Raw genomic sequence first — 12,938 nt, forward strand, 5'->3', positions numbered from 1 at the left:
CTGGATCTCGCTGAGGTCAAGGCTTTCCCTGCCTCAGGCCGGTGTGGCAGTCTAATTAAGATGGGGGGGGGAGGTCCCTATTTCTGTGATGGAGGTCAGTCTTCGAGTTAATGTTGCATTTTAGCGTCTCGGTGTACAAACTGGTAGTTCAAATCAGCCGTAATGCAAACTATGCTGCTCTGCATTTACTATCTAAAACCATTTGTGCAGATTACACCAGTACATAACCAGTCAAGATTAGGGTTACAATATGCAGGCTTAGCCAGAGCATTTGGATTAAGGTTTCCAGTCATCCTCCAGCTGCTTATTCAGTGCAAGGTCACGAGGGTGGGGGGTGGGGGGCTGGAGCCTATCCCAGGCATCACAGGGTACGAGGCTGGGGACTCCACATTACACAGAGAGAACATGCAAACCCCACACAACATGGGGAGAACATGCAAACCCCACAGAAAATGAGAACATGTAGATCCCACACAATACGGGGGGAACATGCAACCTTCACGGAACACGGGGAAAACAAGCAAAGTCCACAGAAAACGAGAACATGTAGACCACACACAACATGGGGAGAACATGCAATCTTTTCAGAACACGGGGAAAACAAGCAAACTCCATAGAACACAAGAACTTGTAAAGCCCACAAAACATGGTGAGAACATGCGAACTCCACAGAACATAAAGAGAACATGCAAACACTGCAGAACACGAGGAGAACATGCAAAATCCATACAATACAGGGAGAAAATGCAAACTTCACACAGCTTGGAGGGGACATACAAACCTACAAAACATGAGGAGAACATGCAAACCAAGGGCATTTCTGGCTATAGAAAAGATCAGGGGCTTGACTTTTTTCTATTTTTTGAAGGAAGATTGGCACTCGGCTTAAAGTACTCGGCGCTCGTCTTAAAGTACTCGGCACTCTGCTTAAAGTACTCGGCGCTCTGCTTAAAGTACTCGGCGCTCTGCTTAAAGTACTCGGGCTATAGCCCATAGTGATCTGGCTTAATGACGCCCATGGTACAAACCCCACACAACGTGAGAACATACAAAGCTCACACAGTCAGTGCAGAATCTGAAACCCTAACCCCAAGCCCCCCAGACTACGTTTAACCTGGAAGTAAAATTTAATCTGATATTCCTCCTCTATACCTGTCACATTTGAGAAATGTAGCGGTTATGATTTTCTCCATAATCCCATTGAAGGGCATTGATGTGTTTGACCAAGAAAAACAGATTTCGAGGAATGCCGCATTACCTATGCAGCTGCCTTTGTATGTTGTTATAGTCTGTGACCGAGATGTTTGATCCTTTACAGCCACTGCAAGCGTTTTGCATGTGAGCTCTGTGGATACCCAGTACGAAGGTCATGATTTGTGTACTTCTCAAGTGAAGGGGAAAAAAATCGAAAAATTAGGGAAAATACTTACAGAAAAACATTAAGCCTGCAGCACACGGGCCAGAGTCCGGCATGAGGCCATAATTAATTTGAGGTTTATTTGTATTGGAGGCATAGAATCCCGTCAGACCTTAAGCAAATAAAAAGTAGGCTTGGTGGTGGATTCGCTTGAATGAAGCAAAGATTTTCTTCTGAGGTGAGTTTGGTTCCTATTCTACGCTGTGCTGAGCAACGGTTGCCCCGCGAAAAAAGTAAATAACACATCTAAATAACTTCAACCCAGACTCTCCCCCGTTAATTGCTGAAATAAAGGTAGGTCTGTGGGAAATTAAAGCGCAAAAACAATAATAAATATCCAATTTAGAAAACATCAAAAGAACTCCCATATGTGGTCTCTATCGGATTATTTATACAACCGTAATTGCAAAAGGTTATACCAATTCAGGATTCCAGATATATCCTAATTACCACTTCCGGTTAAGACTGAAATATTGTGTTTACTAGTGTTGTTTATATAATGATGGCACGAAAGCTGAAATGTGCCGTGCATTGGGGCAGAGCAACCCAGTGCTGCTAGGCTGCATGCATCATACCGCAGAATTTCAAAGGCGGTAGTTTTTTATAGTGGGTCTATTTTATTTGTTAAAGCAAAATACTCCTGTAGTGTTAAAATATCACAACAAGGAAAACAACGTAGTAATGCTTATTATTTATTTTATGCCTATATCTGATAGAATTTCTTTATTGTGGTGTTGAGTAAAAACATTGTTTTAACATAATACCTTTAAAACATTCCTAGATGTAAATGCTTGGTTCAGATCACCCTCAACACTGTTTCTAAGCGATGTGGTATCAGCTTTAGAGCAGTGATGTTCTTTTTGTTGAAGAAAGAAAATAACTTGAATTAATGTTGCTGCGTAGTTTAATTTGTAGCCTTAATCCATAAAATTATAATTCTCGGATGGACAAAATAGCCTTAGGGTGGTGATTTTCTGGCCGCTGTCCAGGACGCATTTTCGCGCGTCAGCTGTTCACCTCGTTTACATTCTTCAGAGAAACAGAACGAAACCCGTCGACTGCAGGGATGTCTCATCAATTAGATATGTGTCAGTGCAAATACACCTAGATGGCCTTTCGGTTACATTTCAGTATATATTTTTACATTTTACTGTTAATTGCAGCCAGAAGTGGAAAATTCCGGTCCACAAAGTATAAATCCAGACCGAGATTTTGTTTCAACCAACCAGTTGAGCATAAAGAGTCACAGTGGCAGAGTACTCAACTGGTGGGTTGAAACAAAACCTCAGTCTGGATTTATTCTTTGTGGATCTGACCTTTCCACCTCTGATTGTAGCTTGAACTATAAATGACAGCAATCGTTTCTGTTCTGCTTTGAAGTGAAATGCAGTGTTAGGGACTCTTTGAAATATATTCATTTGACAACTGGTCTTAAAAGCCGTCTGTTCACAGTCTCTGCAAAGAAGGAGTACAGGAGAAAAGCCTGTATCGAAGAAGTGTAGAATAATAGGGACGCCACCAAACGTAACGCAGATGGAGCGAGCTTCCTCTAACGCCTCCCTGATGATTAATTCATGGCACTTTAAAAGCAGCTCCAAGAAGGACAAGCTCTTATGAACCATGTGTATTCTGGCCTTCAGCCCTTTTTCCCCAGTTCTGAGTGATGATAATATGCAAACCATAAAATATTGGTTTTGCACAACAGCCTTGATGACGTCATATCCTGGGCAGTAATGAAGGTGTGTTTCCACTTCAGCTTCCACTCTCAACATAAGTAAAAACACTAAATCTGATAAATCACACCTCTCTAAATTCATTCCCCACTCAAAGATCATACAGAAATGCCCCTCCCAGGCTTCCAAAGAGCAACTGTCCATCATCGCATGTCTCCATCCTTAACCACCATGCTAGTTCCTGATTGGCTGCACCACTTCCCGATTGTGATGTCAGATTAGCCGACTGGACCAATCAGTTTGAGGTCCTCAGAGAGCTTGGCTACCAATGGTCCCTAATGCTGATTCTTATACCAGCAGAAATGAATTCATGCTTTATTTGCCCACATATGTGTACAGGTACATTGGAATGCTTATCTGGACATATCCCACAATGCTCTCCTTTGAGACACACATACGCATATATACACAGTTGAAGGCAAAGCCAGAGGATCTGAGGGTCAGGCCAGATCATTTTGCTTTCCAAAGCAGCCAAAGCAGCCATGATAACCCAGAGAGACAAACACTGTTGCTTTGTACTGGCAAATTGGTGTGTTTTTATACTGGGGGGGGGGGGTGGTGTTTTTGTGTTCATCCCTGAAGGTCATTACAGTACTATGTAGAGCCCCCGCTTTCATACACATGTAGAGTATTCATGTATCAAGGGGAATTTACCTCAACTGGATCAGCGGAATATTCAGCTCGATAAACTGAACAAAGCATCAGTCTTCCATGCAGGGCACGCCAGTCTGTTTGAATTTGCAATTAGCTGACGTGTTGGTCTGCGTGTTTCGCTATTTAGTTTTATATTCTGAGTTGGTCGTTGTTCAAAGTTGCAAAGTTTGAAGATGAACTGTTTTGTTGCTTCTGTTGTACCGTTTTTTGACGGAGCCACTCAGGAAACCAGAGTCGTTAAGTTTGTACTAACGATCACCGACGGTTATTCGGATACCGAGCTGCACGTCTGGACGCGTCATTTTCACAGCTTTCATATATCGAATTTTATACCGCACGTCATATATATAAAGGCACCGATTGTATAATTTAGATGGCGCTGCTCGGCTTTGCAAGGATTTATCCATCTTGAAAATCAATGTTTAGATTTCATAAAATCCCTAAAACAACAAATCAGATTTTAACAGCTGACAGTTCACACGTGGCTGCTTTTAAACAGCGGCATAAAATTACCCTGGAAATATACTCTTTCATTCATAACAATCTCATAATAAAAATATAAATGCCGTCTGTTTTCCCTCGTCCTGCAGCGTGTTGAGTGTCTGACTTTGTTTTGTTATCGTTCTCCAGTCAGCATGCATGGCGGAGTATCGCCGTCGGGGGCCAATAGACGTAATTTGATGTCAGAAAACGCAGAACTCTCGGATTTTCTTTCCATTTTACAGGCTAATGTTGGGATCGCCTCATAAAGTTTCCAAAATGCGTCCAATTCTTAAACGGTAAGAAGGCCGTGCAGTCCGGCATCTGCACCCAATTACCCAGCCAGTGACTCGCCGGGACTGTTAAATGACTGCCTCCGCTTTCCTAGGGACACCATTCATGTCAGAGAGCCTCTAGTGTTACATTTTAAGCACCTTGCCGTGCAGGAGAGCTCTGTCCTGCTCCATCATAAATCAACAAAACCTGAGCTCCAAGCTCATAGCTCACTGGCAGACAGGAGTAATATTATGCGAAGCAAAAGGAGCCAGGATTCAAAGGGAGAAAAAAATGTGGAGAGAGAAAAACGGGAGAAAGTGACAGATCCCTCAGTTTGAATTAGAAAAAAAATGTCGAATTCAATATAAAGGTCTGACGGTTTATCAGTCATCTCTCCCCATGCACAAGAAGTGATACAATTCTCCTCTATCGGAGACACTCTGTAAGACATATAACAAAGACAGTGGATATCACTCACTAAACTGGATTTGTTGCAAGTATATAGAGCTTTTTTATTTTAACACTGCTCTCCCACTCACCTTAACTATAAGTTTGCTGCAGCTGGTGAAATTTCCTAGCAGATTATGCTCGGATTTTTTTTTTTTAAACAATAAGTATATTTATTCGACCCGTGACTCTGCTGATTCTGGATGCCGTCGGCAGTCACTGAGGAAGCGGAGTCCCCATGCACCGCATCCCGGGGAAGGAGGCGCCACGCACCGCAGCGCAAATCAGCCGTGAAACGGGCCGAGACCGACCCACGTGCTACCGGCATCGTAAAACATTAATGAAGGAAATACTACCAGCCTCTCAGATGCTTAGAATGTTTAACGGTGAAGCACAAGGCGTCCCAGAAGGCGGCGATCGAGCCGCACCGGGAATAACGGGGATGAGCGCGTGAGCGGCAGGAGTCGCTCATCTGGATTCACAACACGAGTCTGATTTTATTCTTAACCAAGACATATAGGTAAAATAAAGGAAATAAATTCCAGATGTCCCCACCCCAGACAAAAATGCGTTCAGAAGCACCGGTCTCATGAACACGCGTATTACGAAGACGGCGGCTGTCCCGGGACTGACATATGAAACTAAACATGAAGCGTGGCAGGATTATCTCAGTCTGTTTCAATTGCATTCACTTTGGCGATAATGGTACTATTTGTCAGGCGTTTTCGGGTTACCCGCAAACAGGGAAAGCAGGAGGTTAAAGAACATGGGAAGGATGAATTGGTTTTATTTTTTAAGAATGTAGAATTAATTTTTAAACGACCGTAGACTGCAAAGTGGTGAGTCTGCGGGTTGCTTCGCGGGGTCTTCCTTTCGGGGCTGTGCGCTCAGTCCTTCAACTCATTTAGGCTAATTGGATTTATGTAAAATTGTTTTTATTACTATGTATTGTTTTTCCTTTTTATTATTTGTTAATTGGATCCCAATAATTCATTAAATTACAACTAGAGCAGCAATGCTGAAATTTTATTAATCATTTTCAGTTTATACTGGGTTGTTCCCTGTCTTGAGCCCGTAATTAACCTCTCACATAGGCTTCGGACCCCCCGCGACCCTGAATAGGATAAGCGGTTTCATAAAATGTATGAATGAATGGATGGATGGGTGGATGGATGGTTGTATAATTTTTGATTGGGTCTGTTGATTAGTTGATGCACCTGTCATCACTCTACTTAAATACAGGCACGTGAGAGGCTGCGATGAGTTGTTCTCGGTGGGTGTGATATATGTTGTCTTTGGTGTGTTTTGGGGTTTAAGGGACGATCTCGGTTTCTTTATGGTGGGAGCGGAGGTCGGTTCCCTCCACACCACATGAACCGCAGATGAGGGGTCCATGTTTATCATAGGACGCCGCAGGCAGCATTTCGGGATCAACGCTTATAGATCAGTAATTATATAAAAAATTATATAACGCTTATAGATCAATAATTATAAATAAACCGAGTTTTCCCAGTCTGAAGACTGGCTGTATTTCTGGAAAAGTTCTTTGTTTGATAAAGGACGCATTACTAAAGACTTAGAGGGCTGTTCTCAAATGATTTATCCGCAGATAAGGAATTACAGGTTTTTGTTTTGTTTTTTTGCTTCTCTCGGCAAAAAATTCCAAGTTCCAATTCCAAGGCTTGTCGGTCTTAATTAGTATCAGCTGGTGTCGCAGATGCGTGTCTGTCTTTTCATCACTGAAAAATTATGCGTGGACATAGGACAGAAGGTGCGGTGAAGATTAAAATCTCACTAAAACGCACCATGAGCTATGAGTAACGCACCGTATGCTTCTGCTTTGTAACTCCGCACCAACTACAGGGCACCAGTCTGGGGAACCCGCTGTCAAACAATGTTCACCTCAATTAGTTGCGTGAAATCTAAAAATAAAGCCACCATAACATGAAAGCGTAAATCTGGAAACCGCTCATCATTCAGCGGCGCTGCGGCGAACCCATAACAAAGTAAATACGCAGTTATAGATGCGCAGTTTCAGACCCTCTGTCGGCAGGCTGCTTTACAAAGTCAAAGGAGCTCAATAGCATGTTACTAATCTTGTTTTTAGGCCAGACTCGCCTGACAGGCCAGGCTTGATGTGGGCTGCTCACCAGACTATGAAATTCTTTAATCTGTGCCGAGAGATGATCAAATCTGGATGTAATAACGCCGTCCTTGTTTCCAGCGTCATTGCATTATTATCCCGCTAGAGGGCGCCGTGCTCTAAGTTACGGCAATTGCGTGTCGCGGATTCTTTGTGGTTTCGTCTATTTTCACCTAAGTTTCATTAAGGAATAGCATAGGTTAAAGATAAGCTAATTGTTTTAATCGGCAGTCGATAAAACCTCCTCTCTTCTGATAACTAATGCTCACCCTGTGATCACACTACAAGACTAAAATAGTCTAGTTAAAAAACGTGTGCTTTAGGCTTGGCTGGAGCAATCAGCGGTAACTGCAGTGTCAGGCTTCAGAGGGTGGGGGCCAGGAAAAACACGGCTGTGGAAAACAGAGCCTTTCCCCCCAGAGCGTTGGGGAAAAAAAACAAGTGACATGGGACAACAAGGCGTGTCCCCCTTATCCCAGGAAAGAAAAACAGAGACAGTAGGGGCTCCGAAGTGCCGTTTCGGTGATCCAGTCACATGCGATTATGAGGGAAATGCCCCCCACCCCCAAGGATGTGGTGTGCGAGTTTCAGGATACACACTCCGCACTGGGGGTAGCGTGGGGTCAAAAAGGGGTCGAGCTTCTCCTGATGATAAACGGAGAAAGTAGAGAACAAACTGAAAAGTCGTAGCTGCCCTAATGTGCATTTTCTACAGCTTGCGATCACTCGTTAAAACGCCGTTAGTCACATGCATTAAAAAGCGATTCATCACGTTTGGGTGGGCTGTGCTTTGCATTCCACATTGTCGTGTTACGCTACCCCAAGTTCACCAATAGGGGGCAACATTGTGCTGAGCACAGACAGTTGGCAACTGATACTAAATGAGTAAGGTGACCTGGTACCTGAATCTGCATTTTCACCCTCTCCTTTCATGTACAGTGACATGATGTCCATTCTGAGGAAAGCATATGTAGAGTTAGACTGCCCCCTGCTGGTCTGCTGATTAGGGGCATCCAGACCTGGCTCGGCTGGGCCACCAATGAGATGCTCTAATTTACAGAGTGTTACTGTCTGGTGGGATGAAGGCGAGGCAGTGGAGGCGGGGGGGGGGGGCTTAGGATGTGAAAACCATTGACTTACCTCCAGTGCACAGGGTGTGTGTGTGTGTATGTGTGTGGGGGTGGGGGCTTTATCAGGAGAGTGCTCTGTGTGTTTAGGCGGTGCCCACAATACACCTGTCTGGGGGGGGGAGGGGGGCAATGAGACATCATCCTTGTTTTGTCTGCTCAGGTCTTTGGCCTTAAATAGTGTGTTTCTCTTCTGTGGACATTTTTGGCTCATCTGTGTTCGGGGGGGAGGGGGCATTTTAGGAGTAAACTGTGGGGGAAAAACAGATGCTGTGGGGAAGCCCACTCAGCTCCCCAGCCCCGAAAGCGAATGCTTTTAAACATAAAAAAAGCTCATTTCAAGGCAATCTTCATAGGCTTCTTATCTTTCGCAGGTTAGGGATTTTCAACAGCCAAATAAGAGGTAGTGGGAAGTCCCACATATACGTGTATGTGTGTGTGTGTGTGTGTGTGTGAGGGGAGGGAGTCCTCTGAATGTCGGTGTGTGTCTCTGTCGGTGTGTGTGTGTGTATAGCCATGTGTAATATTCACGGTTTGCGAAATGCACGTGTGTGTGTGTCTGTGTGACAAACAGCAGTGGCCCAGGACCCTGTCTCGGCGGTCTGCTCGCCATTTGCAGTCATGGGGGTGTCTCTCCAGCCCTCCACCCCCCCCCCCCCAACCCTCCCTTAGCAGAAAACATCTCTTTCAGTTTTCTTTCTCATTGTCTTCTTTCAGTCTCGTTTTTGACCGCATTTTTTTTCCTTTCTGCTCCAAAGCCACCAGACAGCTTCAGCTTTGCAGTCTGTACCATGCCTTCACCCTGTAACGGATTCGTTTCATTTGAAAAAAGTATCGAGCCCGTGTTTAAACTCCAGCATGGTGCTTTACCATTGGTTTCTTAAATCTGCGCATCATAGATTAATCACCATGTACATCAACACAGGACACCATAACACCAAACAGCAGCTCTTTGTTTGATATATTCTGTCTAGACATACACTCTTAATGCAGAATTCAGTGTTTTCCCTTAATTTAAGTACAGGGGTTGTTTTGACGGCCTTGGCCTGCACCCCCTCCCAGTTCCCCCCGTGTCCCCTCCCAGTTCCCCCGAGTCCCCTCCCAGGCCCCAAGTGAGCGTCAAACATCAGACTGATTCCCTGACTCTAGAGGCTTGTTTCAAGATGTTACGACTATCAGTGGTGATTGGAGCCCCAGAGCCAGATAGCATCAGTGACTGATGTCTGTCTCAGAGGTTGCAGCAGATTTACAGGGCTGCCAAGCGCGTAGGTGGCTAAACTTTACCCAGGGTGCACTGCTGTTCCCCTGGCAACTGTGAAGTTCTGGAACACACATACACAAACGCATTTTAGAATCCCCTCATGCCAATGCAATGGTTCCTTTACCTGTTATATTGTACATGAATGGACTTTATGGTATTTCAGTGGCAGCAGCTGAAGGGTTAATGTTAAGATGTCTGGTGAGGACCATAAAAACAAGATGTTATCAGCAGGCCCTGGCTTTCTGTTTTTGCATGCCTTCCCGTTTACCTTTCGGAATGGTGCAGCAGACAAGAAGCATCATGCAGGTATCCTGGACGCGTGTCGATCGCTCAGAGTGGGGGTTCGCGGGGGTAGTAAACAAGAAGCCTGCACTTTTCTGTGTTTGAATCCACGTGTGTAGCCAGAGAGCCCCACGGCCATGAAACACATCACTGCGTTCATTCATACAACAGCTTCGTCTAAAAATAGTCAGGCAGGAAACAAAACAGCTCTCTGGCTCACAGGGTACGACCTTGACCTCTCGGAGCGGCTGGGCTCGGAAATGCAAGGACCGAAAATAGACGAGATCCTCACAAAGACCGCCTTCTTCAGCAGAGCAACATCTGCTGACGGGTTTATTTAGGGGAGCGGGTTGGTGGGATGTCCATGAAGGCTGGAGATTGGGAAGACCCTGCCCAGCAAGCATTCACGTTTAAACAGACTACCATACTACCTTTCAGACAGGTTCATTTGAAGTTATTCACGCAGATATACTTGTGTTTAGACAGGTTGGTATTTCACTAGAGCAGTTCAGGTTCAGTGTCTTGCTCATAGGTACTGGATGAGTGCAAATAGTGGGACTTGAACCAACAACCTTCTGGACATTAGTTTGCATTTTGAAGTGTTAACCTGCCTGCCCACAGTTTGCTGTTTTTATGATAAATCAGCCCAATAACAAGGGTGCGACCGTTGATCACGGCAGGGTTATAACCTCAGCTGACCTCAGCGATGGGTCTGGGCTGTGATTATAGGGTGTAGAAATGGATCCCCTTTGGATGGTACGTGAGAGAGTGACCAAGCTACACCTGAGTACTGAGGTCCCCAGGAGCCTACAGATCAAATCCCTCTCTGACCCTGAATGTTTTCCTTGAAGAACCCAGCCTGTGCACCTTTGAGTGTGAAAATGCCCACCTCACAACCTGCCGGCATTGCTAAGCAACCAAAACATCACAAAACAGTGACGTCAGTCTTGCTGCTTCTGTATTGGTGACAAGGACTTTAAATAGACCGACAGCAGCCCTCCCTGACCTACAGGAATCAATATTTTTGTCCCTGGCTTTTGCTGTTTCAAAGCCATTTGTGGCACAGCGGAAACGCCGCTGACCGTCATCGTTTCAGACAGAAGAGCCCTGTCTGTAAATTGGCGTATGTGACCCTGTTCTTAGGAACAAGGAGAAAAACTTCACCCTAATATCCATGGCACCCGCTTACGGATCCCAACACTGCGGGACTGCTGGAGATGATTCAGCTTCTCTCTGTGGCACAGGGAATAATGTTAATGATTTTTATCAAGATGACAGGGTGATGGGTTATGGTCACCAGACAAAACATGGACCCTGATTGGACAGACTGTCAGATCCCAACAGATCCATCGCTAGGTCAGGATCCCATGTCTCCCTGCTTGGTATTACCCTTATCGGGGTCATGTGACATCCGAAGGCGTGGCGTTTCAGGTCGCCGTCAGGGACTTGGATTCTCTATTGTGGCTCATGCTTTTAGGGTATGGCTCTATCGTAGAGCTGAGAGGAGCACACCTGGGCCGTGTGACTGGGTCATTACGGTCACATGGGGACGTCACACGGTGATGATGCTGAAAATGTTCAGGTGTAAAGAAACAGCATTTTCTAAGCTCGAACCACTGAATAGGAACATCACGGTAAATTAGCGAAATATCAATATCACATGAAGATGCCAAGCTGCCCCCCTGGAAAGGGTGCAAGGTACCAAGGGGGGGGGTCCAGTGAGGCTATCCCATAATCCTCTGCACTGTGATGACAGGGATAGGGTGGCAGGCCGCTGGAAGCTGGTTTGTTTAAAATTCTGCCAACAGATGCTGCTTTTCCATGCGTGCATAATTCTGATGCGCAGATATTCAAAGACATACGGTCAGATGCGGGGGGGGGGGGGGGGGTTAATGGCCGCCAAAGCCACGCCTCCCCCAGGACTGGCGTCACATGTCCCTATAGCAGGATAGTTCTGAAGCGCAGAGGATGCCGCACCTGCCCGCAGCAGGTTGGGAGGGTGAAATTTTGCTGACTCCTTCTGCCTGGGGGGGGGGGGGTACTTTAAGGGCTGCGTGTGGGTTCATGCAGGACATCATCCTCACACCTGCCTTCCGTTTGACCTCCCCTGGATCTGCTGCTCTGCACTCTTGGTTATTCACCATCACACTGATATCCCGCCTGCTCGCTGCATCGGCCCAGCCTGGGAGCAGCACTTAAAGGTCAGGGGATCACAAGTTTTAAATTGCTTTCCTGATGCAATCATCTGATGAGGCTGGCTCACAGATTTTTACACTTTCATACATCTGGGTAATTTACTGAGAGAATTTGGATTAAATATTTTGTTCCTGGTTAAAGCAGTCTGCCTTTAGCCCCTCCCACGTGTCGCTACAGCCAATCAGACGACATGCAGGCCATGCTCATGGGCTACACCTAGGTACTGAGCATGCACGTACGTGAGGGCACACATGTACAAACACAGACACTCGAGATCTCATGCACCCAAACACGCTGTGGTTGGAAACCATCAAACATCTGTGCTGTTAATGTCCAGGGGTTTATTTCTGCAGCTGGAGATGGATTCGGGGGGGAAGAACAGGGTGCCCAGAGCTGGGGGGCCGCTGAGGATGGGAGGGTCGCGTGGAGTCGGCCCAGCATGTTCCCTGGTGACTTCTTTCTCTTTTTTTTTGTTGTTTTTTTTGATGCTGACTCATTGGCCCAGGGATTATGAGAAAGGAGGAAGTGGCTAATCAGTCCTAAGCACACATCTCCCACCCATCACAGTTAAACAAATAAACAAAGGGCTAGCTACAAGCTAAGCAGCTACAGTGCTAAGCTTCATGCTAAAGTGGCTAAAGTGTTATGCTACAAGCTACAGTACTAAACCACATGCTAAGTGGCTAAAGAGCTATGCTACATGCTAAGGGCTAAAGTGCTAAGGTAACTGCTAAGTGGCTAAACTGCTAAGCTACATGCTAAGTGGCTACAGCACACTTAAGAAATGAGCAGGGGAGAGAATATTTAATTCAATTTAAGAGACTCTGCTTAAGAACCTCTAGGTCATGACCTCAGCTGACCTTAAACCTTCTGGGCACGACGCCAGATTTTTCATCTTCTTAATTAATTTCTGTTTCATTCT

The sequence above is a fragment of the Paramormyrops kingsleyae genome, chromosome 24, assembly GCF_048594095.1.
Source record: "Paramormyrops kingsleyae isolate MSU_618 chromosome 24, PKINGS_0.4, whole genome shotgun sequence".
NCBI classification, from domain to species: Eukaryota; Metazoa; Chordata; class Actinopteri; order Osteoglossiformes; family Mormyridae; genus Paramormyrops; species Paramormyrops kingsleyae.